The following is a 27,952-nucleotide window of genomic DNA, read 5'->3' as shown; positions in this document are numbered from 1 at the left end:
TGTGTGGAGGAAAATTCCTTCTTCAGAGGACTTGAACGCATGTGAAAGCAGCAGGGAGAAGAAAATCCCAAAAAGAGTGGGTGCGAGAACACAGCCCTGTTTCATGCCACTCAGGACAGGAAAGGTAATATACTGACAGCAAAATGTCCCGAAAAGGTGAGAGCGGTAGCAGCGATACGGCGACCAACAGATGTAAAAGCCATGCAATGATTTGTTGCATTCGTCAACTATTGAGCAAAATTCTTGCCCTATTAGTCGTCAGAGTGTGAACCATTATGCCAACTCACTGCCAAGGACGTGCAGTGGTATTGGGGCACTAAACTCAAGCAACTAGTGACAGCAATGATATAAATGATGAAGTCACCCTGCAAGTGAGACAGAACTTGGAGCAACCCGAATGCAGAAGGAACAACCGGTTGCATTTGCATCCAGGGCGTTAATGCAAACGGAACGACGTAACGCTCAGATCGAGAAAGAGTCCTGGCCATTGTCTTTGCTCGTGAACATTTTCACCAATACCTACTTGGAAGAGACAAAGTGACAGTCAAGTCCAACCACAAGCCACTTCAAAGCATTTTCCTCAAGCCGCGACTATCTGCTCCAAAGCGTCTGCAAAGAATGTTACTCTGGTATCATGCTAGGCCCCCACCTGCCAAGAATGAGGCACATTAATTTTGTACTGAACATTGATTTTAAACTTTTACTGGAGTGAAGAAGGGACTCGTTAACAAGATCAGCCATGACTGGAAAAGATATTTGCATATTTACAGACAGTGTTTGGAAGGACAAAGCGGCCATTCCCTGACATTCAACCCACAATGGACTTTTGATCACCAGACGTTGAAGGTGGGGGAGCTCGCATTCCAGGTTGACTGCTAAGATGGCCGAATATACAAACCAACTTGGTTAAACCAGCTAGTCACATGACTAACCTGCTGGACAACTTGAGTTTTTTGAATTTGTACAAACAGTTTGGGCAGAAAGTCTGTTTGCTCCTGGACTGAGAAGATCTCTCTCCTGTCTGCTCCCATCTCTTTCTCACAAGCCTCTGAATCCACTGAAGACACATGAACCCCAAGAGAGAAAATTCTCCTACAGTGGACAAGGTTTAAGAAGAAGACTGGGCCCCAATGAAAAGCAAGATGTACCTACAATCAAGGACTCTACAGTGAGCTCGAAGAACCGTAATAACAACTCTCCAGATGTTGCCTCAGACTTTGCTACTTTATTTTTCTTCTGCTCTTTTCTATCTCTATTTGCACGTGTGTATCGCGTATGCATGCTAGCGTGGGCGCATCGTGTATCCATAGGCATTAACCGAATGAGAGTTTAAGTTTAAGTTTAATAAATTTCAACTTTCCTTCTTTAATTCTGAGAAAATCTGTTTGTGCTGGTTTCTTTGCCTTATAATTGGAAAGTGGTGAACAGGATTCACCAAGTGGGAGCGAAAAAAACATGGTGTGTTTAAAATTAAACCCTATTGCAGTTCTTTTGGGCCTCCTTATCTCGAGAGACAATGGATACGCGCCTGGAGGTGGTCAGTGGTTTGTGAAGCAGCGCCTGGAGTGGCTATAAAGGCCAATTCTGGAGTGACAGGCTCTTCCACAGGTGCTGCAGAGAAATTTGTTTGTTGGGGCTGTTGCACAGTTGGCTCTCCCCTTGCGCCTCTGTCTTTTTTCCTGCCAACTACTAAGTCTCTTCGACTCGCCACAATTTAGCCCTGTCTTTATGGCTGCCCGCCAGCTCTGGCGAATGCTGGCAACTGACTCCCACGACTTGTGATCAATGTCACACGATTTCATGTCGCGTTTGCAGACGTCTTTATAACGGAGACATGGACGGCCGGTGGGTCTGATACCAGTGGCGAGCTCGCTGTACAATGTGTCTTTGGGGATCCTGCCATCTTCCATGCGGCTCACATGGCCAAGCCATCTCAAGCGCCGCTGACTCAGTAGTGTGTATAAGCTGGGGATGTTGGCCGCTTCAAGGACTTCTGTGTTGGAGATATAGTCCTGCCACCTGATGCCAAGTATTCTCCGAAGGCAGCGAAGATGGAATGAATTGAGACGTCGCTCTTGGCTGGCATACGTTGTCCAGGCCTCGCTGCCGTAGAGCAAGGTACTGAGGACACAGGCCTGATACACTCGGACTTTTGTGTTCTGTGTCAGTGCGCCATTTTCCCACACTCTCTTGGCCAGTCTGAACATAGCAGTGGAAGCCTTACCCATGCGCTTGTTGATTTCTGCATCTAGAGACAGGTTACTGGTGATAGTTGAGCCTAGGTAGGTGAACTCTTGAACCACTTCCAGAGCGTGGTCGCCAATATTGATGGATGGAGCATTTCTGACATCCTGCCCCATGATGTTCGTTTTCTTGAGGCTGATGGTTAGGCCAAATTCATTGCAGGCAGACGCAAACCTGTCGATGAGACTCTGCAGGCATTCTTCAGTGTGAGATGTTAAAGCAGCATCGTCAGCAAAGAGGAGTTCTCTGATGAGGACTTTCCGTACTTTGGACTTCGCTCTTAGACGGGCAAGGTTGAACAACCTGCCCCCTGATCTTGTGTGGAGGAAAATTCCTTCTTCAGAGGATTTGAACGCATGTGAAAGCAGCAGGGAGAAGAAAATCCCAAAAAGTGTGGGTGCGAGAACACAGCCCTGTTTCACACCACTCAGGATAGGAAAGGGCTCTGATGAGGAGCCACCATGTTGAATTGTGCCTTTCATATTGTCATGGAATGAGGTGATGATACTTAGTAGCTTTGGTGGACATCCGATCTTTTCTAGTAGTCTGAAGAGACCACGTCTGCTGACGAGGTCAAAGGCTTTGGTGAGATCAATGAAAGCAATGTAGAGGGGCATCTGTTGTTCACGGCATTTCTCCTGTATCTGACGAAGGGAGAACAGCATGTCAATAGTCGATCTCTCTGCACGAAAGCCACACTGTGAGAAAATCTGTTTGTGCTGGTTTCTTTGCCTTATAATTGGAAAGTGGTGAACAGGATTCACCAAGTGGGAGCGAAAAAAACATGGTGTGTTTAAAATTAAACCCTATTGCAGTAAGATTAGGTGAAAGCTGAAAGGGAACTCTGGACCTCTTTCTCCTGCTCGTAACACTGATTACAGTGATATCATCTGGATGTGACATACAAGCAAGGGTAACAGATGCACATTGCTGACATGCTGTCGAGAGCTGCACTCCCTATGAAGAAAGTAGAGGATACTATGATAGAATCTGAAATCCTCCAAATCCAACATGAAGCTGCAGCTCGACATGCTCTGGAAGTCATCAACCCAGCTGAGACATTGAGTCTGACAGACATGCGCCTTGCTCAAATCAAGTGACCTGCCCAACAAGATCCAACTCTACAAGTGTTGCAAGAAGTAGTGATAAAGGATGGCCTGACAGCATCAAGGACACTCCTGTGGTCACAGGAGCATGCTGGGCTTACAGAGATGCATTGACAGCCCAAGATGGCATCTTGTACAAAGGAAATAGAGTCATTATCCCTAAAGAGGTGCGAGGAGAGATGCTAAAGCGCATCCATGCAAGCCACCAAGGAATTGAGTTGAGACTGAGGAAGGCAAGAGAAGTGCTGTACTAGCCAAACCTGCGCAATGAAACCAAGGACCACATCAGCCAGTGCAGTGCATTTAACAAGTACCAAGCTAAGCAAACTAAAGAGCCACTGGTGACACATCACATCCCTGACAGACCACGGATAAAGCTGGGAGTAGACCTCTTCATTCTCACAGGAACTGATTATCTTGTCACCGTAGACTACTATTCCAACTACTGGGAAGTAGACCAGCTGACCTGAATGACTACTGGTGAGATTGAAGAATGCCTGAAAGCACACATCGGTCGTTATGGCATTCCAGACATTGTAATGACCGACTATGGCCCTCAGTTCACAAGTGAAGAATTCAGCCACTTCATAAAGGATTGGGAAATTCAACACCATACATCATCTCCACACCATCCCCAGTCAAATGGAAAGGCTGAGGCGGCAGTGAAAATTGCCAAAGGAATCATTTTAAAAAATCAAGCAAACCTGGCACAGATATATACAAGGCAATCTTCGAGTGGAGAAACACACCTACCGAAGGCATGGAAAGTAGTCCGGTACAAAGACTAATGTCACGCTGCACCCCAACTACTCTTCCAATAGCAAAATAGCTATAGAAGCCAGAAGTAGTAACAGGGGTGTGTGACAAAATAAGGTGAAACGGCAGAAAGTTAGAATTTACTTTGACAAAATTGCCAAACCATTGCGCATTGAGAGCATTGGAGAGCCAGTCAGGGTACTCTCAACAAGAGTCAGCCCAAGTGAAATTTGGGACCTGCGTGGAGCAGTTGTCATCTCGATCGTATGCAGTGGAAGTGAACGACCAGATATACCGTTGCAACCGCAGACACATACGCACAACTGGAGAAGCTGTTCCATCAAAGCAGGCGGCCAATCAGTAAGATAAGAGCTCACCAACTGCACAGACTACAGAACAACCATCAGCCCCAGGGGTCCACAGCACCCCAACAATGGAAATGGAACAACAGTTACCGCGGCAACAAGTGACAAGGGAATGACACTCACAGGAGAAGGAAAATCAACCAGATGAACAACCAATGACAATGCGCGTGCACACCATTAAGAGACCGGCACGGTTTAATGATTATGTGTGCAATACATGTGCAGAGACTGACAAGAATAATGAACTGCTAATGCAGGAGAACAGTTGTGTGCATAGTGGGTAACTTGGACAACTCACAATGTCAATGATGATACATGTAATTTTTTGTTTTGTTTTTTTGTATGAAAAGGGGGATGTTTGGGATAGAAATGTAATACTGCACTAATGTGCCTTCTGGCTTGCCATAGTCAGGTGACCTCTACCATGAGGGACTCTGACTGGGGGCAGCCATTACAGTCAGTTTCATTAAAGACTCAGTATACACCAGAATGGTTTCCTGTGAGCTCCTAACAGAGGTCACCCTCTACCCTACGCCATTTTAGCGTTTGAGCTAGAAGTGAGACTATCTTCTCCAGGGTCCTTTCAGTGTTGCTTTATCAAGCATGTGCAAGGAGATGCAGGACACAAACTTGGTGAGATCTGGTTGCCCACCTTCCCTGATGGTGGGGTGGGGGAATGGGGGTTGCGGTGGTGGAGGCTAAATTGGTTATCAGCAAAATGGGCAACTGCAAATCAAGGTCAATGGAAGAGAGAATGAGCACAATGTAAAACGAGTTGCCAATTCGCCCATTTCTGCTGAGGACCAATCTTACCTCCGTTGCCCCTTCACCCAGATAAACAATGTGAAATCCAGAACTCCCTAATCAGGGAACTGAATCCCTAGTTTTTGAATGTGTGACACAAAATACTTATTAAACTGAATATTTGTGGTGTAAAACCTGCCGCATCTGTTATCAATAAGGGACGTCATGAATGGCATGAATTAAGGGAAGGAGCTAAAAGACATGTACAAAATTCTAATGGGTTTGAGAGGATTACTAGCAAAAGATAATTTCCTCTGTTTTCTGCTGCAGATTGCACTGATATCTGGGTGGTTAACATGCCGGAACTCCAGGGCAAAATCACCACGTACTACAGCTAATTGCTTTTATATTTTTTAAAGGAAAGTGGAAATAGTAAAACCAAGAACAATGCTTCAACAGTTAAAAAATTGGCCATTTTTTTTAACTTTGATTACTTTCATGAACCAGCTTGGCTTTATGAGCACATTGTTTCCTGTGTCTGAAGATTCTGGATTCGAGCCTCACTCTGGCGCTTTGATTATGAAACGTAATGTTCTGACTTTGTACATCCAAGCAGGGAACCTGGCCCTCTGGAGGGACATATTGGAAACTTGGAAGTCCACAGCACATTCTGGAATTCCTGATCTGCTTTTCCAGCAGGCGACATTCACTGCCATGTGTGCAAAGTTGGAAAATGACCTTATCGTGTGTACAGCCTTGGCTTTCCTGCTGTATTGCAGAAAGATCTTTATTACAGGTGAGAACTGACGCCCTGCCTGACTCTTCTGTTAGTTTAGCTGTATTGTAAAGAGCCCAAGGCCTCATTATATGAAGAAATTGACCAACATTATCTCTGAACCAGCATCATCAAAGACTGATTAACTGTTTGTTTATCCAATCGCCTGACTGCGATCTCACTTTAAATTCCTCACTCTAATTCTGCCTTCCTTCAGCCCTACCTGAATTTCCACCAAGACATCCTCCCTCTTTTCCTCCCTGAGTGACTCTCCATCCTTGGTGATTTCAATCTCTCCCTCATCTCCCTTTTCCCTCCTTCTTCTGAAATTGCTGCCATCCTATTTTACCTAAATCTCTCCCTCGATATAAACTCTCGCACACAGAATCATGGCCGCGCTCTCGATCTTGTCATCACCCATGGTCTAAACTGCAGACACGCACCTCCACTCACTTCCTTGTATCCATCACTTCCCTTCCCCCTTTTAAGATCACTTCCTTTTGCATCTGCTCTTGGGAAAATTACTCTAACCCAGGTCAAACTCTCCACTGTCTAACCTTTGGCTCACTATTTCTCACAATGCATCTGCAGCTGCTGATCTGCTCAAACATTCCCTCACTTCCACATTGTCCCCGGCTAATCCTTTACTCTCCCTCACTCTGGTTGTCCCTCTGGTATGCCCTTAATCTTTGCACCCTCAAGTCCAAAGTATGGACCTGAGCATATCTGGTGCACAAATGGTTTAGCCATCCATCACCAGATCTGGTTGGACCACATAAAGTGCTATTGTACCTCACTCTCCTCTGCCAAATCTGCCCCCTATTAACCCCATATCTTTGCCCACCAAATTGTATATCTCTGTCCCCTCCACCCAACCCCCCGCTCACCTCTGTCCTAGTTATGAACCTGTGTCTTTCTCTAGTTAGTCTGCTATTTGCTCTCATTCCCTCTACAAGCTCATCTTGTCCACCCTTGTCCCCATTCTCCCCAAACTGTTGACCACCCAGAGAATTCCTGGGCTCAATGCTAGTGGACATTGCAATGGTTCCCTCTCCTCAGGTACTATCCCCATCCCTTTCAAAACTGCTCTCCTGGCCGGCTTCCCAATCTCCATCCTTGTAAACATCAGTTCATCCAAACTTCTGCAGCCCGCCTCCCAACTTGCACTAAATCCTGTTTATCCTTCACTCCTGTTCTAGCTGACATATATTCCAAGTCTCCTAGCACCTCAAATTTAATACGATCACCTTTGTGTTTAAATCCCCTCAGGGCCTGGCTGCTTCCTATCTCTGTAACCTGCTCCAGCCCTACAACCCACTTGAACTTTCTGTTCCTCCAACTCTGGTCTAATTTGCATCCTTCTGTCCCTTTGCCCCAAAATTGATGGCTGTGCCCAAGCTGGAAATTATTTCCCTAAACCTCCATGGCACTGCAACCTCTCTCTCGCTCCTGCTTTAAGATTCTCTTTGAAACCCACCTCTGACCCGATTTTTGGTGTATCTGAATATTGGTTAAGCATCGCCTCTATTTTAAAATTGTCATCCTTGTTTTCAAATGCTTCCATGGCCTCATCCCTCCTGTTCTCTGGAATCTCATCCAGCCCCAGAACAGTTCGAGATAGCTACGGTCCTCTAAGTCTGGCCTCAATTTTAATTGCTGCACTATTGGCGGACATGTCTTCAGTTGCTTGGGCCCTAAGCTCTGGAACACTCACCCTAAACCTCTCCACCTCTCTACATCCCTTTCCTCCTTTAAGATAATCTGTAATACCTACCTCTTTAACCAAGCTTTTGTCCATCTACCCCAAGATCACCTTACAAGGCTTGGTGTCAAATCTTGATTTATAATGCTCCTGTGAAGCGCCTTGGTACATTTTATGATGTTAAAGGTGCTATATAGATGCAAGTTGCTGTTGTTGTTTTGGCTCACTGAAGCATCTTCAGATGCTTTCCTACATTTAAAGGTGTCTCATCTGTGGTTCAGAGGTTGCACTCTTGCCTGCGGAGTAAGGAGACTGTGGGTTCAAATCACACTTCAGTGACTTTGGCCATCTAATCTAGGCTAACACTTCAGTGCACACTGAGTGAATGCTACACTTTGGAGGTGCCACCTTTCAAATAATATGTTAAAACTGCTTTCTCATGTGAGAATCAATGGTTCCCTGATACTACTCTGTGGTGTGACAGGTTATCTTATTGCTGTTTTGGCATCTTGCTGTGCGTAAATTAGCATTGCATACATTACACCAGTGACAACACTTTAAAAGTGCTTCATTGGCTGTAAAGTGCTTTGGGAAGTCCCGAGGTTACGACAGGCGATAGATAAATGCAAGTTTCTTCATTCCTTATACTTCCTGTTGTGTGCAAAATGGTTACCACATTTTCTTACAAAACAACAGTCAATGCAATTTAAGAAATTTGTTTACTGTTCTGAGAGATGTAACGAGGTGTCTCCCTTTCTTTATTGTAAATAAACAAGAGTGGGAAGGATGCATTGTATCAGGCACTTGTTGCTCACAGCATTTGAATAGATTGCCATTAACAACATTGTATTTGTTTACTGGCACAGCCAGCCTCGGTTAAGATATTCAGACTTCCCCCTTTAATCTCTGACAGGTGCAGGTGAAAGAAAGTGTTGCTCTTGTGCAGTTCAGCAATCTCGGCCTAAAATCAAAACATGTGCCGAGCACTGAAACAATCAGCCCTGGAGGGAGGTTTCAGATAACAGCCATTGTTCTGCTCAGAGCAGAGAAGGTTAAAGGGAGACCTAGCAGAGGTATTCAGAAATGTGCAGGGCTTTGATGCAGCAAGTAGGGGGAAACTGTTTCCTCTAGCAAGTGGGTCAGTAACCAGAGGTCACAGATTTAAAATAATTGGCGAAAGAACTAGAGGGGAAGTGAGGAGAATTTTTTTTTCACACAGACGGTTGTTAAGATCTTGAAAGAGTTAGTGGACTCAGATTCCATTGGAACTTTCAAAAGGACATGCACTTGAAGAGAACTCATTTGCAGAGTGATGGGGGAAAACCTTGGGTGTGGGACTAATTGGATAGCTCTTTCAAAGGCTGGTGCAGGTACAATGGGCTGAATGGCCTCCTTCTGTGCTATAAGATTCTGTGATTTAATGTTGGAGAAGAGATTCAGCTCACATGTAACCATCACATATCAGTAAATAAATGATAGGATGGGAAATAATGGCAGAGAGCATTGCAAGATAATGGAGATGGGTTTTGGGTCTGTGACACCCCTCAAACTTGTTGAGCTGCTGATCTGAGTATGAACTCACAATATTCAACACAAAGGCATTGCCGGCACCCCGAGAAAGAATAAAAAGCTGATTTTCTACTGCTGCTTGTTTCGGTCAGATTCTGGGAAAGCCAGATAAACGTGAGCTAGCTCCTTGTGTTTGCACAGTTCTGTCCAGATCTTTCAATCTGGCAGAAGGTATAGAGGCATTGGAGAAGGTGCAAAATAAAATTTGTAAGGGTGCTCCCAGAACTGAGGGGTTATAACTATCAGGAAAGACTGAAGTGGCTAAAGCTTTTTTCTCTAGAAAATAGGAGGTAGTGAGGTAACCTGATTGAGGTTTGTAAAATTATAAAGGAGCTTGATTGAGAAGACATGGGGAAGATATTTCCACATGTACAAGATCAAAACTAAGTGCCACAAATATAAGATAGCTACTCATAAATTCATTAAGAAATTCAGGAGAAGGATACCAAAGGATGACGTAAGGACAGTAGTAAGATAGGATCTTGCTTCAAAAGATCAGGAAGCAGAGATTAGAAATATCAGAAAACACTGGTAGGAGTAGTTTGTAGGCCCCTAATGGAAGTTATACCATTAGACAGACCATTAAGCAAGAAATAACTGGAGGTTGTAACAAAGGCAACGTAATAAATATGCGGGACATCAAACTTCATACAGACTAGACAAATTAAATTGGCAAAGGTAGTCTGGAAGATGAGTTTGTGAATGCTTTTGTGGCAGTTTCCTAGTACAATATATTGTGGAACCCATTAGGGATAAAGGTATCTTAGATCTAGTGTTGTGTAATGAGGCAGGGTTAATTAGTAATCTCAAAGTAAAAATTCTTCTGGGAAAAAGTGATCATAATACTTCTTTCTTCTTTGGGCCTCCTTATCTCGAGAGACAATGGATACGCGCCTGGAGGTGGTCAGTGGTTTGTGAAGCAGCGCCTGGAGTGGCTATAAAGGCCAATTCTGGAGTGACAGGCTCTTCCACAGGTGCTGCAGAGAAATTTGTTTGTTGGGGCTGTTGCACAGTTGGCTCTCCCCTTGCGCCTCTGTCTTTTTTCCTGCCAACTACTAAGTCTCTTCGACTCGCCACAATTTAGCCCTGTCTTTATGGCTGCCCGCCAGCTCTGGCGAATGCTGGCAACTGACTCCCACGACTTGTGATCAATGTCACACGATTTCATGTCGCGTTTGCAGACGTCTTTATAACGGAGACATGGACGGCCGGTGGGTCTGATACCAGTGGCGAGCTCGCTGTACAATGTGTCTTTGGGGATCCTGCCATCTTCCATGCGGCTCACATGGCCAAGCATAATACAATTGAGTTCTATATTAAGTTTGAGAGTGTCATACTGAAGTCAAAATAAAAATCTTAAATATAAACAAAGCCAATTACATAGGTATGAGGGGAGAGCTAGCTAAGGTTGATTCGGGAAATAGATGAAAAGGTATTGCGGTAAATAAACAGTGGGGAACTTTAGAAGAAACAATTTAAAATTTTCAACTTTAATAAGTTCCTTTAAAAAAGAAAAACTCAGTGAGAAAGATCTGTAGCTTACTAGGGAAGTTAAGGATATTATTAGAATAAAAGAAATATTAATAAAATAAAACTTATAATGTTGTGAAAGATAGTAGTAAGCCTGAGGATTGGAAGAGTTTTAGAAACCAGCAAAGGGCGACCAAAAACTTGATAATAAGGGATAAAATAAAATGAGCGTGGAATATGAAACTAGCCAGGAAGATAAAAGCAGATAGTAAGAACGTTTACAAGTACATAAAAAGGAGGAGGTTGGCTAAAGTAAACATTGGTTCCTTAGAGGCAGAGACAGGAGAAATTATGATGGGGAATTAGGAAATGGCAGAGGCGTTGAACAAATATTTTGTGCCTGTCTTCACAATAGAAGACACAAATTACATAAAAGAAATAGAAGGTAATTAAGGAGCGAATGAGAGTAAGGGACTAAAAGCCAACAAATCCCAGGACCTGATAACCTACACCCTAGGGTTCTAAAAGAAGTAATTGCAGAGATGGTCAAGGCACTGGTTATGATTTTCCTAAATTCCTTAGATTTTAGAAGGGTCCCAGTGGATTGGAAGTTAGTAAATGTTACACCACTACTCAAGAAATAAGGGAAAGGGAAAACAGAGAACTACAGCCCAAGTAGCCTCATATCAGTCGGGAAAATCCTGGAATCTATTATTACGGAAGTTTTAACAATGCACTTAGAAAATCACAGTATGATCAGAAAAAGTCAACATGGTTTTATGAAAGGGAAATAGTGTATTAAAAATTTATCAGAGTTTTTTGAGGATGTAACTAGTAGGGTAGATAAACAGGAGCCAGTAGATGTAGTCTACTTGAATTTCCAAAAGGCATTCGATAAGGTGTCACACAAAAGTTAATATGCAAGGTAAGTGCTCATGGAGTTGGGGTAATATATGAGCATGAATAGATGTTAATGGACAGAAAGCAGGGAGGAGGGATATATGGAGCATTTTAAACTTGGCAGTCTGTTACTAGTGGAATGCCACAAGGATCAGTGCTGGGGCCTCAGCTATTTACAATGTATTATTAATGACTTAAGCGAAGAGACTGAGAGTAATGTATCCAGATTTGTTGATGATACAAAGCTAGGTGGGGATCTAAGCTCTGAGGGGGACACAAAGAGGCTGCAAAGAGACAGATTAAGTGAGTGGGTAACAAGGTGGCAGATGGAGTATAATGTGTAGAAATATGATGTTATTCACTTTTGTATAAGAATAGAAAAGCAGAAAAGAAGTGGGCAGCACAGTGGCGCAGTGGTTAGCATCACAACTCCAGTGACCCGGGTCCAATTCTGAGTACTGCCTGTGCGGAGTTTGCAAGTTCTCCCTGTGACTTGGTGGGTTTTCACCGGGTGCTCCGGTTTCCTCCCACAGCCAAAGACTTGCAGGTTGATAGGTAAATTGGCCATTATAAATTTCCCCTAGTTTAGGTAGGTGGTAGGGGAATTGAGGGAAGGTGGGATGTGGTAGGAATAAGGGATTAATGTAGGATTAGTATAAATGGGTGGTTGATAGTCGGCACAGACTTGGTGGGCCGAAGGGCCTGTTTCAGTGCTGTATCTCTAAATAAATAAATCTTTTTAAAAGGCATGAAACTTCTAAATGTTGATGTTCAGAGAGATTTGGGTGTACTCATACAATGAATACAGAACGTTAACATGCAGGTACAGGAAACAATTAGGAAGGCAAATGGCATATTGACTTTTATTACAAGGGGTTTGGAGTACCAGAATAAAGAAGTCTTGCTCGAATTGTACAGGGTTTGGTGAGACCACATCTGGAATACTGTGAGCAGTTTTGGTCTCCATATTTAAGGAAGGATATACTTGCCTTGGATGTGGTACAGCGAAGGTTCTCTTGATTAGTTCCTGGGATGCGAGGGTTTTCTTATGATGAGAGGCTGAGTAAATTGGGGCTATACTCTGGAGTTTAGAAGAATGAGAGGTGATCTCATTGATGCATACAAGATTCTGAAGGGATTTGATAGGGTAGACACAGAGAGGTTGTTTCCCCTGGCTGGGGAATCTAGAACACGGAGGCACAGTTTCAGGATCAAGGGCTGATCATTTAGGACTGAGATGAGGAGAAATTTCACTCAGAGGGTTGCGAATCGTTGGAACTCTCTATCCCAGAGGGCTGTGGATGCTCCATCATTGTGTATTTTCAAGACTGAGATAGATTTTTGATCTCACAGTGAATCAAGGGATGCGGGGAGCAGATGGGAAAGTGGAGTTGAGGTCAACGATCAGCCATGGTCGTACTGAATGGCAGAGCAGGCTCGAGGGCCTGTATGGTCTACTTCCACTCCTATTTCTTATGTTCTTGTGAGGCTTTTTTACTCAAAGAGGGGTGAGTACATGGAACCCACTACCACAGGGAGTAGTTGAGGCAGATAGCATTGAAGGGAAATCTAGATAAGTATATGAGGGGGAAAGGAATATCAGGTTATGTTGATAGAGTGGGATAAAGTAAGGTGGGAGGAGACTTGAATAGACCATAAACACACCTGTTTCTTTGCTGTAAATTCTATTAAATTCTATAAAAAGATAACTGGGTCTAGAATTCTGCAGTGGGGTTGACGGAGCTTGATTTAGCTGGGTAGCCAGTGAGTAGATGCTGGCGAGCTCCAATGTAAAAGGATTTTAAGGGCTGCATTGATACAGCGCTTTGCCACACCTCTCTAAGACATTTCAAAGCCGTAAACATACAATAAATTGCTTTGAATGCTATGTAGACAAATGAGACGAATGACCCATTAATGTGTTTTTGATGGTATTGATTGAAGGAGGATTGAAGGGCCTGAGAGAATTCACTATTCTTCTTCAAACTGGTGCCATGGGATTATTAAAGTCCATCGGAACCAGCAGAAACGGCAAATGGAGTTATCATTAAGTGTCTCATCTGAAGGACATCAGAGAACAGAATCATGCAGCACTGAAGGAGGCCATTTGGCGCATCCTGCCTCTTTGAAAGAGCGATCCAATTGGTGACATTTAATTGTAAAAGATGGAATAGATTTTCAACTTGTCGACCAGGCATAAAATTGGCATTGCAGATTGACCACCCATTACAGAAACTGCCTGATTTTCAGTTCCATCGACTTCAATGAATGAAAGAAAGGAAAAACTTTTGTTTTATATAATGCCTTTCATTACCTCAGGATGTTCCAAATTGCATTACAGCCAATGATGTACTTTTGAAGTATAGTCACTATTGTAATGTAGGAAATGTGACAGCCAATTTGCGCACAGCAAGGCTCCACTAACAGCTATGTGATAGTGAACAGACAATCTGTTTTAGTTATGTTGGTTGAGGGATAGATATTTTCCAGGACACCAGGAGAACCAAAATAGTGTCATGTAACTTTTATGCTCACCTGAAAGGGCAGACGATTTAACATGTCATCTGAAGGCGCGTCTCCAACAGTGCTGAACTGTCAGGCTGGATTATGCACTCAAGTCTCTGGAGCGGGACTTGAACCCACAACCTTCTGATTTAGAGGTGACCAACTGTGCCACAGTTGAAAATGAATATCAGTCTGCAATTCACATCACCAATTTTACACCCATCTAGAAACTACCGCACTATTGATGAAAGCTCTTAAGATTTGTTTTCGTGCTTTATAACAGCTCAATTCCACAACCTCTTAACTATCTCATTATATTGCTCACCATATAATTTCCAGACTGTTCCCTGCAGATGAAAGCCCAGTTATTTAGCAGAGATTAGGTCCCAATGTTAATTCTTCAGCATGCACATCAAGAGTTAGGTGGAGAGTCTTGGTTCTTGGTATTTTTCACTTACTGCTGAGAATAAAATTGGGGAAATTCTGTCCCAATAAAATCCAAAGTATAGGTCAATCTATTAATCTACTTATTTAAAAGTATTGAGTCCATACAGCAGTGAAAGCATAAAAATCAAGAAAGAAGGGCAATTATTTCACACTGGTTTCTTCTGACCTGGAACCAGAAATTTACAAAACACCTACACCTAAACTTTCCTCCACCAGCAACAATTAAAGCCTGAACTAACTGCTGGATATCCCTATTTATTTACAGCAAATGGACATCATTGCCTGAAAATAATGGGCTAAATTTTGTACAGCAGTAGTACAATACATTGTGCATCATGTAATGCAATGCTTTGATCAGGCTTTGATGGAATAATGTATCATCCAATTTACTCTGAGCAATGTTACAAGAGATCTGCTACTTGTAAAATAATGGAGTGATTAGAGGACGGCATCTTATCTCAGCTCATGAATATATACATAGCCATCAATAAATCTAATAGGAAATTCATAGAATCTGAAAATTACAGCACAGGATGGCATTTGGCCTCTCGTGCCAGTGCTGCCTATTTGAAAAAGTAGTCATGCCTAGTCCCATGTCCCTGCTTTTGTCCATAACCCCATAAGATTCCCATCCTCAAGTACCTGACTAACTCTCTTTTGAAATGGAATCAGCTTTCACCACCTTTTCAGGTCGAGTGTTTTAGAACCCAACAACTCTCTGATCTCCTCATCGCCCCTCTAGATTTTGAACCTATGACCCTCTGGTTATTGACCCACTTGCCAGAAGGAATAATTTTTTCCCTATTTACTCTATCAAAACCTCTCATCATCTTGAAAACTCAGAGGGATCTTCTTTACCCAGAGGGTGATGAGCGAATGTGGAACTTACTACCACAAGGGGTGGCTGAGGCAAATAACATAGATGCAGTTCAGGGGAAGCTAGATAAACATACGAGAGAGAAACGAGCATGTTAACTCTATGCTGATAGAGGTAGATGAAGAGGGGTGGGAGGAAGCTAATGTGGAGCATAAACATTATCTGAGACCAGTTGGGCCTAATGGCCTGTTTCTGTAATCTCACATATTAGTTTTCCTTTCACGGTCTATGGCCTAGTCTAAAGCCCAGGGACAGTCCAGATTCTCTAGATTGCACCTTATATAACAGCTTGGTCCTTAACAAGATATTACTAAGCTTCCATTCCCAATCAACTCCTGCATTCTCTTTAATCAGAATATTCCACAGCAGAGAAACAGTGAGGATCATTTTGACTTTGAGCGCCAGTGTAAAATGGATGATGTTGGATCATCTGCCCAGTGTTCATCTCTCCCAATTTTCATTCCCATGAACTTCATTGGCTGATATTCATATAAAAGATGAAGACCTTTATCCCATGACAATTCTGAAAGATTATTCGGAATTTGGGGTGTAGAGTAAACCAAAACATTCAATAATCGTACTAGATCGTCAATCAACGCTTAGCTGACCAGCTATTAATATTCCCCATAACTTTTGAGTACACAGAGGGGCTAAAATTGGTCTTGCGGGACCCTTTTGCACCATGCCCATAATTTTATAGAAAGTCAGATTATTGGTTAGATTGTAAGTTTTATTATAGAATTAATATGTTTCCATATTGTGCTGTACTTCAGTTAATAATCGCTGCACATTATCCCATGGACTTTTTGTATAAGCTAAGAGTATGAGAATGTGGTTTTGCACCACCATGTGGAAAATTCCAGGATATTTTTCGACCATTTTCTTGTAAAGTAAATCACCTGCCTCTATTACTCCAGCTAACTCCAGGAGTTCCTTGACTTTGCATGTGCTATGGGATTGGTTTGTTACAAGACTGAATTTTCAGAAGTTCTCCTCAATGCCTTAATAAATACTGGACTTCATATAAAAAAGGAATGCATTCCTTGACTTGGTGGAACCAGTTTTAGTTGCAGGCCCCCACCTGCCAAGAATGAGGCACATTAATTTTGCCACATGGACATTAAATTTCAGATTGTTGCTGGGAAGAAGAGAAGGCCTGTGATAAGGGGTTGCCAGGCCCCTGGCTGGAAAGGCATTTTTGCATATTAACGGACATTGCTTGGAAAAAAGAAGCAATCCCCTGCTTCAATACATTCAACAAACAGACATGGTCAAACCAGTTAGTCACATGACTAACCTGCTTGGCAGTCTGGGTTTTTTTCTGAATTGTACAGTTTGAACTGAGAGTCTGCAGAAAGCTGTTTGCTCCTAGATTGAAAAGGCCTCTCCTGGCTGGCTCGCCACAACCCCTCCTGTCTGCTCTCATCTCTTTCTCACAGAACTTCAATACCCACTGAAGACACATGAACACCAAGAGAGAGACGTCTCCTACAGTGAACAAGGTTTAAGAAGAATACTGGGCTCCAATGAAAAGCAAGATCTACCGACAATCAAGGATTCTACAGCGAGCTTGAAGCACAGTAACAAAAAACCCTCCTCAGAGATTGCCTTAAACTTTTCCACTTTATTTTTCTTCTGCTCTTTTCTGTCTCTATTTGCATCTGTGCATCTCGTATGCATGCTAGCATGGGCACGTCGTGTATCCATTGGCGTTAACCGAATTAGAGTTTAAGTTTAATAAATTTCAACTTTTCTTCTTTTAACCTGAGAAAGCCTGTTTGTTCTGGTTTCTTTACCTTATAATTGGAAAGCTGTGAACAAGGATTCACCAAGGGGGTACTAAAAACACGGTGTGTTTAAAATGAAACCCTGTTACAGTAAGACCAGGTGAAGGCTGAAGGGGAACCCTAGACCACTTTCTCACCTTGTCGCAACACTTCATAAATACTGGACTTCATATAAAAAAGGAATGCATTGTTTGACTCGGTGGAACCAGCTTTAGTTGCAGAACTACAGAACACTTTAAAAAAGGGAGCTGGGCCTCTCACCAGGCCGCCTGGTTGTTGCTGCATTCATGCACTGTAGGACTTTTAGGGTTAATTCGCAAGATTCTCCATATACAGGGCATAATCAAAGTGTGCACAGAGAACAAAGATTTAAGGTAATTGGCCAAAGAATGACAGACGAGATGAGGAAAAACCTTTTTACACAACGAGTGGCTAGGATTGGAATGTGCTGCCTGATAGGGTGATAGAAACAAATTTAGTTGTAGCTTTCAAAAGGGATTTCCAGTCCCACTCCCAAGAAATGAGCACAAAATCTAGGCTGAGGCTCCAGTTGTAGTAGTGAGGGATGAGAAATTAAACTTTAGGCCTATTACGCAAAATGATGTTTAACAACAGGTTGGAAAATTGAGTTTAAATATCTAGCTTTTGCAAAGGCTTAGCGGTTAAGTAATAAAAAGATAAAATGCTGGAAATACTCAGCAGGTCTGGCAGCATCTGTGGAGAGAGAAGCAGAGTTAACGTTTCAGGTCAGTGACCCTTCATCAGAACTATCAGAGGTTAGAAATGTAATAGGTTTTAAGCTTTATTTTAGGCTTTTTTAAGGCTTTATTTGCTTAAGACCTACTACATTTCTAACCTCTGCCAGTTCTGATGAAGGGTCACTGACCTGAAACGTTAACTCTGCTTCTCTCTCCACAGATGCTGCCAGACCTGCTGAGTATTTCCAGCATTTCTTGTTTTTATTTCAGAGTTCCAGCATCTGCAGTATTTTGCTTTTAGTTTAGTGGTTAAGTCCTCATTCTGTGTGGTGCAGACCAGGTTGACCTCTCAGTCTGAGCTGAGATAGCAGATCTCCACTGGGGCAACAGTTTGGATGCTACAATCCTCTCAGTGTCCTTGAACTCAGGAGGAAGAAATTCAAGTCTAGATTCCTGCTCCTGTTGTTATCTAATAATCATAGAATCATAGAATGATACAGTACAGAAGAAGGCAATTTCAGCCCTTTATGCCTGTCCTGGCTCTTTGGTAGAACTAACCAATTAGTCCCATTCCCCCAGTTCTTTCCCCGTAGCCCTGTAACTTTTGTTGTTTCAATATTTATCCAATTCTATTTCAGAATGCCTCTTTTGAATCTGTTTGCATCGTCCTTTCAGGCAGTGCATTCCATCTCACAACAACTTGCTGTGTGAAAAATGTTTTCCTCACACCTGGGTGGATCTTGTTCTCCCACTGGTGCAGGTAGTATCCTGAACAGTAGGAACAACAGAACAACTGGAAGTAAGGTTTTGGGCAAAGAGAAAGCATAGGTTGTGTTTACATTAACGACGTCCGACTATTTGCATTAAACCTGTATACCTCAATGAGAACATTGAATTAGACCAGCTGTTTGTGACCCTTCTGCTCTTCGACTCTGGATCCTTCCTGACCTACTCTAGAATAGTGATTCATGCAGCAAGTGCAGTGTGGCATCGCCAAAGCAGATGCATCTCATAGGTTAATTGGTGAAAGAGGGCAACAACAACTTGCATTTATCTAGTGCCTTCAACTTAGCAAAACGCCCCAAGGCGTGTGATTAGCCAAAAATTTGGCACTAAACCGAAGAAGACTTGGGGATAGGTGGCCAAAATATAGGTCAGTGGCAGGTTTTAAGGAGTGTCATAAAGGAGGAGGGAGGTAGAAAAGCAGAGAGTTAGGCAGGGAATTCTAGAGCTCAATGCCCAGACAGCTGAAAGGACGGCCGCCAGTGGTGGGGCAAAGGAAGTTAGGGATGAGCAAAAGCCAAGAATTGGAGGAATGCAGAGATCTCCGAGGGTTGTAGGGCTGGAGTAGGCTACAGAGATAGGGAGGGGAAGAGGCCATGGAGGGATTTGAACACGAGGATTGAGAATTTTAAAATTAAGGCTTTGGGGATCAGGAACCAATGAAAGTAGACAGAAACAGGCCAAAAAAAATGGACAGTCTCTCTTTAAGCAGTCAACCAATAAGATAAAGTCCATTTTATGGCGCGACTCAGTTGGTACTTCCATTGTCTCTAAATCAGAAGGTGTAGGCTCAAGTCCTCTTCTAAAATTGAGCCTATAATCCCGGCTGATACCAGTGCAATACATTGTTCAGCTGACATGGTGAACTAAACGCCTGTCCCAGTGCGTGCTAAAAAATCCTGTGGCATTATTCAAAAAGAGTGGAGAATTCTCCCAAGTGTGATCCCTGAACCAATACCCACAGGAACAGATTAACTGCTTATACGTCTCACTGTTTAATGGGATGGTGCTGTGTACAAAATGGCTGTCATATTTGCCGACACAATCATGGCAAAGTAATTGATTGTATGTTGAGTGCTTTGTATTGCTTCTGAGAATATGAAAAGGCTTGATATAAATGCATGTTTTTCCTTCTTTCCTTTGCCATACACAAGCTCAAGAGCTTGCAATGCTTCGGTAGTTTAAGTGACAACAGCTTCAGTAAGTGCAAGCACTAACTCAGCCATTCATGGTCTCTTCATATTAAAAGTGATCAAAACATACTTTGAAAAGCAGATTTGGAAAATCAACTTGCTTTTTTCAAATGGATAGCCCCTCCACAAGATAAGGGCACTGTCAAGTGTGTTACTGAGGAATATACATCAGAAGCTCCCAGATTCAATCTTCGGTCTTTGCTGAGTAGTCAATCTCAGTTTGGTAGCCCTAGGGGTGCTACCATTGCTCTAAGTACTTGAGAACGAAGGAGGGGAAAAAATCAACCCGGATTTCCAGTTCTGATCACTATCTGGCAATCCCTTCAGGAAAGGCTTACACTTGGACACTGGACGGGTTCAAGATGGGTTTCGGTAGTGATGCTGCTGTGGTCGATTAGCCTGCTTGACTCTCACTGGCTGGGTTCAGACATAAAGAATGGTCAAGGTGAACAAGCGGCCAGAGGGCCACCATCACGTGAGGAAACATTCCCAAGTAATCAATACCTCAAGGAGAGGAAGAGTAGGCAGGGGAAAATCAGTAGAAAAATGAGGAAGGAAAAAATTCCTTGCCTTTTATAGGGAAATGCTCCTCTTTGCAAGTACTACTGAAGGCACACGTGAGAATAGGATTTCAGGAATTGCAGGCCTAAACCACAGCCTAGATGATAAAACACTCTGAAGGCCCACCAAATAAAAACAGAAAATGCTGGAATCACTCAGCACCCCCGGCAGATTTCCAGAATCTGCAGTATTTTGTTTTCATTTCAGTCTTCCATACTACTGCACTGCTTAATCTTATCAACGTTAATGCTGTACAGATGCTTGTGAGATTGGATCCGAGCAGTGAATGTTGTGAAAAAAACAGATTGTGGATCACGCTAAAAGGACGTACCTGGTAACTGACTCACAAATAAAAGGCACTGGTCCTCAGGCTGTTAAGCCCTTCTATGAAAAAACCTGAGGCTCGAGGAGTTCAGTAAGTCTCAAATACACATGCAGGGTCCTTGATAACCATCTAGTCGACATTTTTAAAAAATAAAAGCCATAGAGGATCGGCTTGATGTCAGATGTCTTACTTGTCAGTAACTGTGTTTATGTCATGCAGGAGACTTACGATCAGATGAATACCAGGTAGAGAGAGAGAGAGAAAAGCATAGACAAAAAAAAATTGTAAGGTGGCCAAAGAGGCAGAACTAATACTACTAATAATTAATTTCAAATTGGCTGGGTATTTAAGTAATTTTGATGGAAACACTTCACTGGAAGAAATGCAAGCTCACACATGTAAACATTTAAGACTGGCTACTGGAGATGAAAATGGTTGATTAGGGTACAATTTGCAAGCATATCAAATCATACAAGTAGTATAACACAAAGTGGTACATGTGAAACCTGCTGTCTCAAACATGGCCTGACAAAGCAACAAGTGTGGGGTTGGGGGGTGGTGGGGGGGTGGAATTTAGACTTTGTGCAATAGTGTAAAATGATAGCAATGGAAATGTCAGTATGTAAAGCAGGCCGACAACTTCCCAGCACCCACTTTACATTACCCGACAGAGTTAAAATTACCTCCAAGCAGCTTTCTTCCATCAATGAATTACGAATATGTTATTTGTAGTCTGCTCGCCCTATTTCAATGTCAATTGTTTGAAAGTTATGCAGGAACATATGAACAGGAGTAGGCCATTCAGCCCATCGAGCCTGCCCCACCATTCAATATGATCATGGCTGATCATCCACTTCAATGCCTTTTTCCTACACTATCCCCGTATCTCCTTATGTCATTTGTATTTAGAAATCTGTCAATCTCTGCTTTAAACATACTCAAAGACTGAGCTTCCACCGCCCTCTGGGGTAGAGAATTCCAAAAATTCACAACCCTCTGAATAAAGAAATTTCTCCTCATCTCTGTCCTATGTGGCTTCCGCCATATTTCGAAACTGTGTCCCCTGGTTCTAGACTCCCCAACTAGGGGAAACAGCTTCGCTGCATCTACCCTGTCTATCCCTTTAAGTATTTTGGAGGTTTCAATGAGATCACCTCTCATTCTTCGAAACACTAGAGAATACAGGCCCAGTTTCCCCAATCTCTCTTCATAGGACAGTCCCGTCATCCCAGGAACAAGTCTGGTGAAACTTCGTTGCACTCCCTCTACGGCAATAATATCCATCCTAAGGTAAGGGGACCAAAACTGCACACAGTACTCCAAGTGCAGTCTGACCAAGGTTCTATACAATTGAAGCAAGACTTCACTACTCCTGTACTCAAATCGTCTTGTGATAAAGGCTAACATACCATTAGCCTTCCTAATTGCTTGATACACCGGCATGTTAGCTTTCAGTGACTTATTGACAATGTCACCCAGGTCCCTTTGTACATCTATACTGTCTAATTCCTTACCATTTAAGAAATGCTCCGCGCATCTGTTCTTCCTACCAAGATGGATAACCTCACATTTTTCCACATTATATTCGATCTGCCATGTTCTTGCCCACTCAATAAGTCTGTCCAAATCCCCTTGAAGCTGCTTTGCATCTTCCTCACAACATACATTCCCACCTAGTTTTGTGTCATCCGTGAACTTGGAAATACTACATTTGGTCCCCACATCCAAATCATTGATATATATTGTGAAAAGCTAGGACCCAAGCACTGATCCCTGCAGTACTCTACTAGTCACAGCCTGCCAATGTGAGAATGACCCGTTTATTCCTACTCTCTGCTTTCTGCCTGTTAACGAATCCTTAATCCATGCCATGCGCTTTAATTTTGCTAACCAACCTCCTTATCAAAAGCCTTCTGAAAATCCAAGTCTAGTACGCCCACTGGCTCCCCTTTATCAATTCTGTCAGTAACATCCTCAAAAAACTTCAACAGGTTCGTCAAACATGATTTCCCATTCATAAAGCCATGTTGACTATACCCAATCAGATCATTATTGTCCAACTGTCCATTTATCACATCCTTTACAATAGATTCTAGCATTTTTTCAATGACTGATGTAAGGCTAGCAGGTCTGTAATTCCCTGTTTTCTCTCTCCCTCCCTTCTTAAATGGTGGGGTGACATTTGAGACCTTTCAACCTGCAGGAACTGCTCCAGAATCTATAGAATTTTAGAAGATTGTCACCAATGCATCTACAATCTAAATAGCTACCTCTTTCAACACTCTTGGATGTAGAATATCAGGTCCTGGGGACTTATCAGCCATCAGCCCCATTAATTTCTCCAATACAAACTTCTTACTCATACTAATTTCCTTCAATTCCTCATTCTCCCCAATCCCTTGGACCTCTAATTCTGGGAGATTTCTTGTATCTTCCTCAGTGAAGACTGACGCAAAGTAATCATTTAGCTTCTCTGCCATTTCTCTATTCCCCATTATAAATTCTCCTGACTCTGCCTGTAATGGACCCACATTTGTCTTAACCAAACATTTCCTTTTTACGTACCTGTAGAAGCTTTAACAGTCTGTTTTTATATTTTTTGCTAGCTTACATTCATATTCTATTCTCCCTTTCTTTATCAGTTTCTTGACTCTCCTTTGCTGTACTCTAAAATCCTCCCAATCCTCAGGTTTACTCCTATTTCTGGTAACTTTATAGGCCTTTTCTTTTAATCTTATACAATCCTTAACTTCCTTTGTTATCCACGGTTGACTGCCTTTTTAAAAATTCATTCATGGGATGTAGGCATCACTGGCCAGGCCAGCATTTATTGCCATCCCTAATTGCCCTTGAGAAGGTGGTGGTGAGCTGCCTTCTTGAACCGCTGTAGTCCATTTGGGGTAGGTACCCCCACAGTATGTCAAGCTGTTGCTTGACTAGTCAATGGGACAGCTCTCCCAACTTTGGCACAAGCCCCCAGATGTTAGTAAGGAGGACTTTGCAGGGTCGACAGGGCTGGGTTTGCCGTTGTCGTTTCCGGTGCCTAGGTCGAAGCCGGGTGGTCCGTCTGGTTTCATTCCTTTTTATTGACTTCGTAGTGGTTAGGTACAACTGAGTGGCTTGCTAGGCCATTTCAGAGTTAACCACATTGCTGTGGGTCTGGAGTCACATGTAGGCCAGACCAGGTAAGGACAGCAGATTTCCTTCCCTAAATGACATTAGTGAACTAGATGGGTTTTTACAACAATCGACAATGGTTTCATGGCCATCATTAGACTAGCTTTTAATTCCAGATTTATTAATTAAATTCAAATTCCACCTTCTGCTGTGGTGGGATTCGAACCCATGTCCCCAGAGAAATACCCTGGGTCTCTGGGTTACTAGTCCAGTGATAATACCACTACGCCACCGCCTACCCTTTACTTTTGGAGTTTTTGTTTCTTGAAGGAATGTATAGTTGCTGTAAATTATGCAATATTTCTTTAAAAACTATCCATTGCCTATGTACTGTCATACCTTTTAATGTATTTTCCCATCCACCTCAGCCAATTTGCCCCTCATACCTTCATAATTTCCTTTGTTCAAATTTAACACCCTGGCTTCAAATTGAACTACCTCACTTTCAAACATAATGTAAAATTCTATCATATTATGGTCACTCATCCCTCAAGGTTCTTTTACAACAAGGTTATTAATTAGCCCTTTCTCATTACATAATACTAGATCTAAAATAGCCTGTTCTCTAGTCGCATCTTCAACATACTGCTCTGGAAAAACCATCCCTAACACACTCCAGAAACAGCATTCGTGCTCATTAGATTTACCCGGTCAATATGCAGATTGAAGTCACCCATGATTACTGTATTACCCATGCCACATGCTTCTCTCATCTCCTGATTAATACCATGCCCTGCACTACCACTACTGTTTGGTGGCCTATCAACAACTCCTACAAATGTTTGCTGCCCCTTGCTGTTTCTTAGCTCCACCCAAACATATTCCACATTTTGTTCTTCTGATCTGAGATCCTCCCTTACTAATGTACTGATCCCATCCCTTATTATCAGCACAACACCACCTCCTTTTCCTTTTTGCCTGTCCTTCCTAAATGTTGAATATCCTTGAATATTCAGTTCCTAGTCTTGGTCACCCTGTAGTCATGTTTCCGTTATGGCAATTAGATCACATCCATTTTACCTTTATTTGGGCCTTTAAGTCATCTACCTTGTTGCAAATGCTGCGTGCATTTAGGTAGCATGCCCTTAACCTTGTCTTCTCGACATTCTGCATTCTAGGCTTCGTTGATGCTCACCTTTGTTTTGCCTGCCTCTCATGTCACATGCTACTTTTCTACCTCCTGTTACCAGCTTTACTTCCTTCCAATTTGAGCTACCCCTCAGGTTCCCATCCCCCTGACAAGCTAGTTTAAACCCTCCCCAAAAGTACCAGCAAATCTCCCTGTGAGGATATCGGTTCCGGTCCTGTTAAGGTGTAGCCGTCCAACTTGTACACGTCCCACCTGCCCCAGAACCTGTCCCAATATTCAGAAATCTGATGCCCTCCCTCCTGTACCAATTCTCCAGCCATGTGTTCAATCTATTAATCCTCCTATTCCTATGCTCACTAGCACATGGCACTGGGAATAATCCTGAGATTACTGCTTTGGAGGTCGTACTTTTTAATTTCCTTCCTAACTCCCTAAAATCTACTTTCAGGACCACATCCCTCTTCCTACCTATGTCATTGGTACCAACATGGACCATGACCTCTGGCTGTTCACCCTCCCCCAAAAGGATGCCCTGCAGCCGCTCCGTGACATCCTTGATCCTAGCACTAGGGAGGCAACATACCATCCTGGAGTCACACTTAGTGCTGTAGAAATGCCTGTCTGATCCCCTGACTACCGAATCCCATATCACTATTGCTCTTCCACTCCTCTTCCTCCCCTCCTGTGCAGCTGAGCCACCTGTAGTGTGACAGACATCGCTCTGGCTGCACTCCCCCGAGGAACCATCACTCTCACTAGTATCCAAAATGGAAAACCAATTAGCAAGTAAGATAGACTCAGGGGACTCATTCACTACCTGCTTGTTTCTCTTAGACTGCCTGGCGGTCACCCATTCCCTCTCTGCCTGCATGCTCCTAACCTGCAGTGTGACCACCTCCCTAAACATGCTATCCATGTAGTCCTCTGCCTCGTGGATGTACAACAGTGACTCCAGCCGCTGCTCAAGTTCTGAAACCCGGAGCTCAAGCTTCTGCAGCTAGTGACACGTCCTGCAGATGTGTTCATCTAGGACACGTGGTGCGCCCATGACTTCCCACATGCCGCAGGTCGTACATTCCACCTGGCCGAGTGACCTGCCATAACATAACTTTAAAAACTTTTTATTACAATGAGAAGTAAAATAACCAACCAGTTCCTCACCAATCAACTTCTTCCCCTGTAGCGAAGAGAAAGGCAACTGCAGGAGACTGAAAAAAAGTAGAAGAAGGAAAGAAAGAAAGTAGCTGCTCCCTCACGCACCAAACTCTCACTGTACATGCAAATTTATTTTCTTCTTAATTTATAGTTCCCCTCCTTACTGAACTCCCTCAATTACCAAACTCTCTTAACACTCTGCCCCCTCCAGCAGCACTCAATGCAGACAAGCAGCACTGAGAGTCCCCTGAATATATACTCTGAAAACAATGCAGTGTCTGCTACAGCCCTGCTACAGCTCAGAAACCAGTTTAAGCTAGTGACCTAATTAACTAGCTACAGCTATTCCCAGAGTGTTAATATACCCCTGTTTAAAACTGCAAGTAACCTAACTTACCTCTTAACTAAAACAGGAATTTTTATTAATTACTAGATGTAAACAAAACAAAAACTAGCCTTTAGAGATTACTCCTTAAAATTCACTCACTTACCAAACTCCCTTCTTCACACTCACGTATCTCAAAATGCAATGCATAAGGATGACAGCCTCGAGTCTTAAAACACAGTTGTGTCTTATTGCCATGACACCAAAACATTTCTCACACAGTCAATTACAGCACAGAAGGATGGCATTCAGCCCATCGAGTCCATGCCAATTTTCCGTGGAGCAATCTACTCAGTCCCACTCCCCCACTTGATCCCTGTAGCCCGAAAAGTTTATTTCCTTCAAGTGTCCATCCAATTTCCTTTTGAAATCATTGTCTCTGCTTCCACCATCCTTGTGGGTAGCGAGTTCCAGGTCATTACCACTTGCTGCGTAAAAAAGTACTTAATCACATTCCCCCTGTATCTCCTGCACAAAACCCTCAATTTGTGTCCCCTGGTCTTTGTACCATCAGTTAATGGGAACAGTCTTTCCTTGTCGAACTTATCTAAGCCTGTCATAATCTTGTACACCTCTATTAAATCACCCCTCAATTTCCTTTGTTCCAGGTAGAACAACTCCTGCTTTTCCAACCTAACCTCATAACTAAAATCCCTCATCCCTGGAACCATTCTGGTAAATCGTCTCTGCACCTTCTCAGGGACTCTCACATCCTTACTAAAGTGTGGTGACTAGAACTAGATGCAATACTCTAATTGGGACCTAACCAGAGCTTTATAAAGGTTCAGCATAACTTCCCTGCTTTTGTACTCAATGCCTCTATTTATGAAGCCCAAGGTCCCATATGCTTTGCTACCTACTCTTTCAATATGACCTGCCAAAGATTGATGCATATGCACCCCTGGGACGCTCTGCTCCTACAGACTCTTTAGAACTGAGCCATTAAGTCTAAATTTCCTCTCCCTATCCCTTCTGCCAAAGTGTATCACCTCACAATTGTCTGTATTAAATTCCATCTGCCACTTGTCTGCCCATTCTGCTAGCCTATGTTCTGTTGGAGGCGAATTGTCTCATCCTCACTGTTTGCCACTCCTCCACTTCTCTTTGAAGTTCACTGTCCTCTTAAATTCTGGTTCGGATTAGCAGCATCTGGGTTTGCTTATGAAATGGTCTCTCTGCTTCCCACAATTTTGAGTCTCTCTAGTGCTCTTCCAAGAAAACTCTCCCAATGTACAGTATCATGCGACAGTATCACAACCCTCGATACTGACAGGGACGGGTTGCATCGGTGGAGCTTTTCTTTGACAGGGTCCCCAGCCTGGATGTCTGCCTAATTTA

This window comes from Heterodontus francisci, chromosome 11, assembly GCF_036365525.1.
Source record: "Heterodontus francisci isolate sHetFra1 chromosome 11, sHetFra1.hap1, whole genome shotgun sequence".
Lineage (NCBI taxonomy): Eukaryota > Metazoa > Chordata > Chondrichthyes > Heterodontiformes > Heterodontidae > Heterodontus > Heterodontus francisci.
This window is presented reverse-complemented; position numbering follows the sequence as displayed.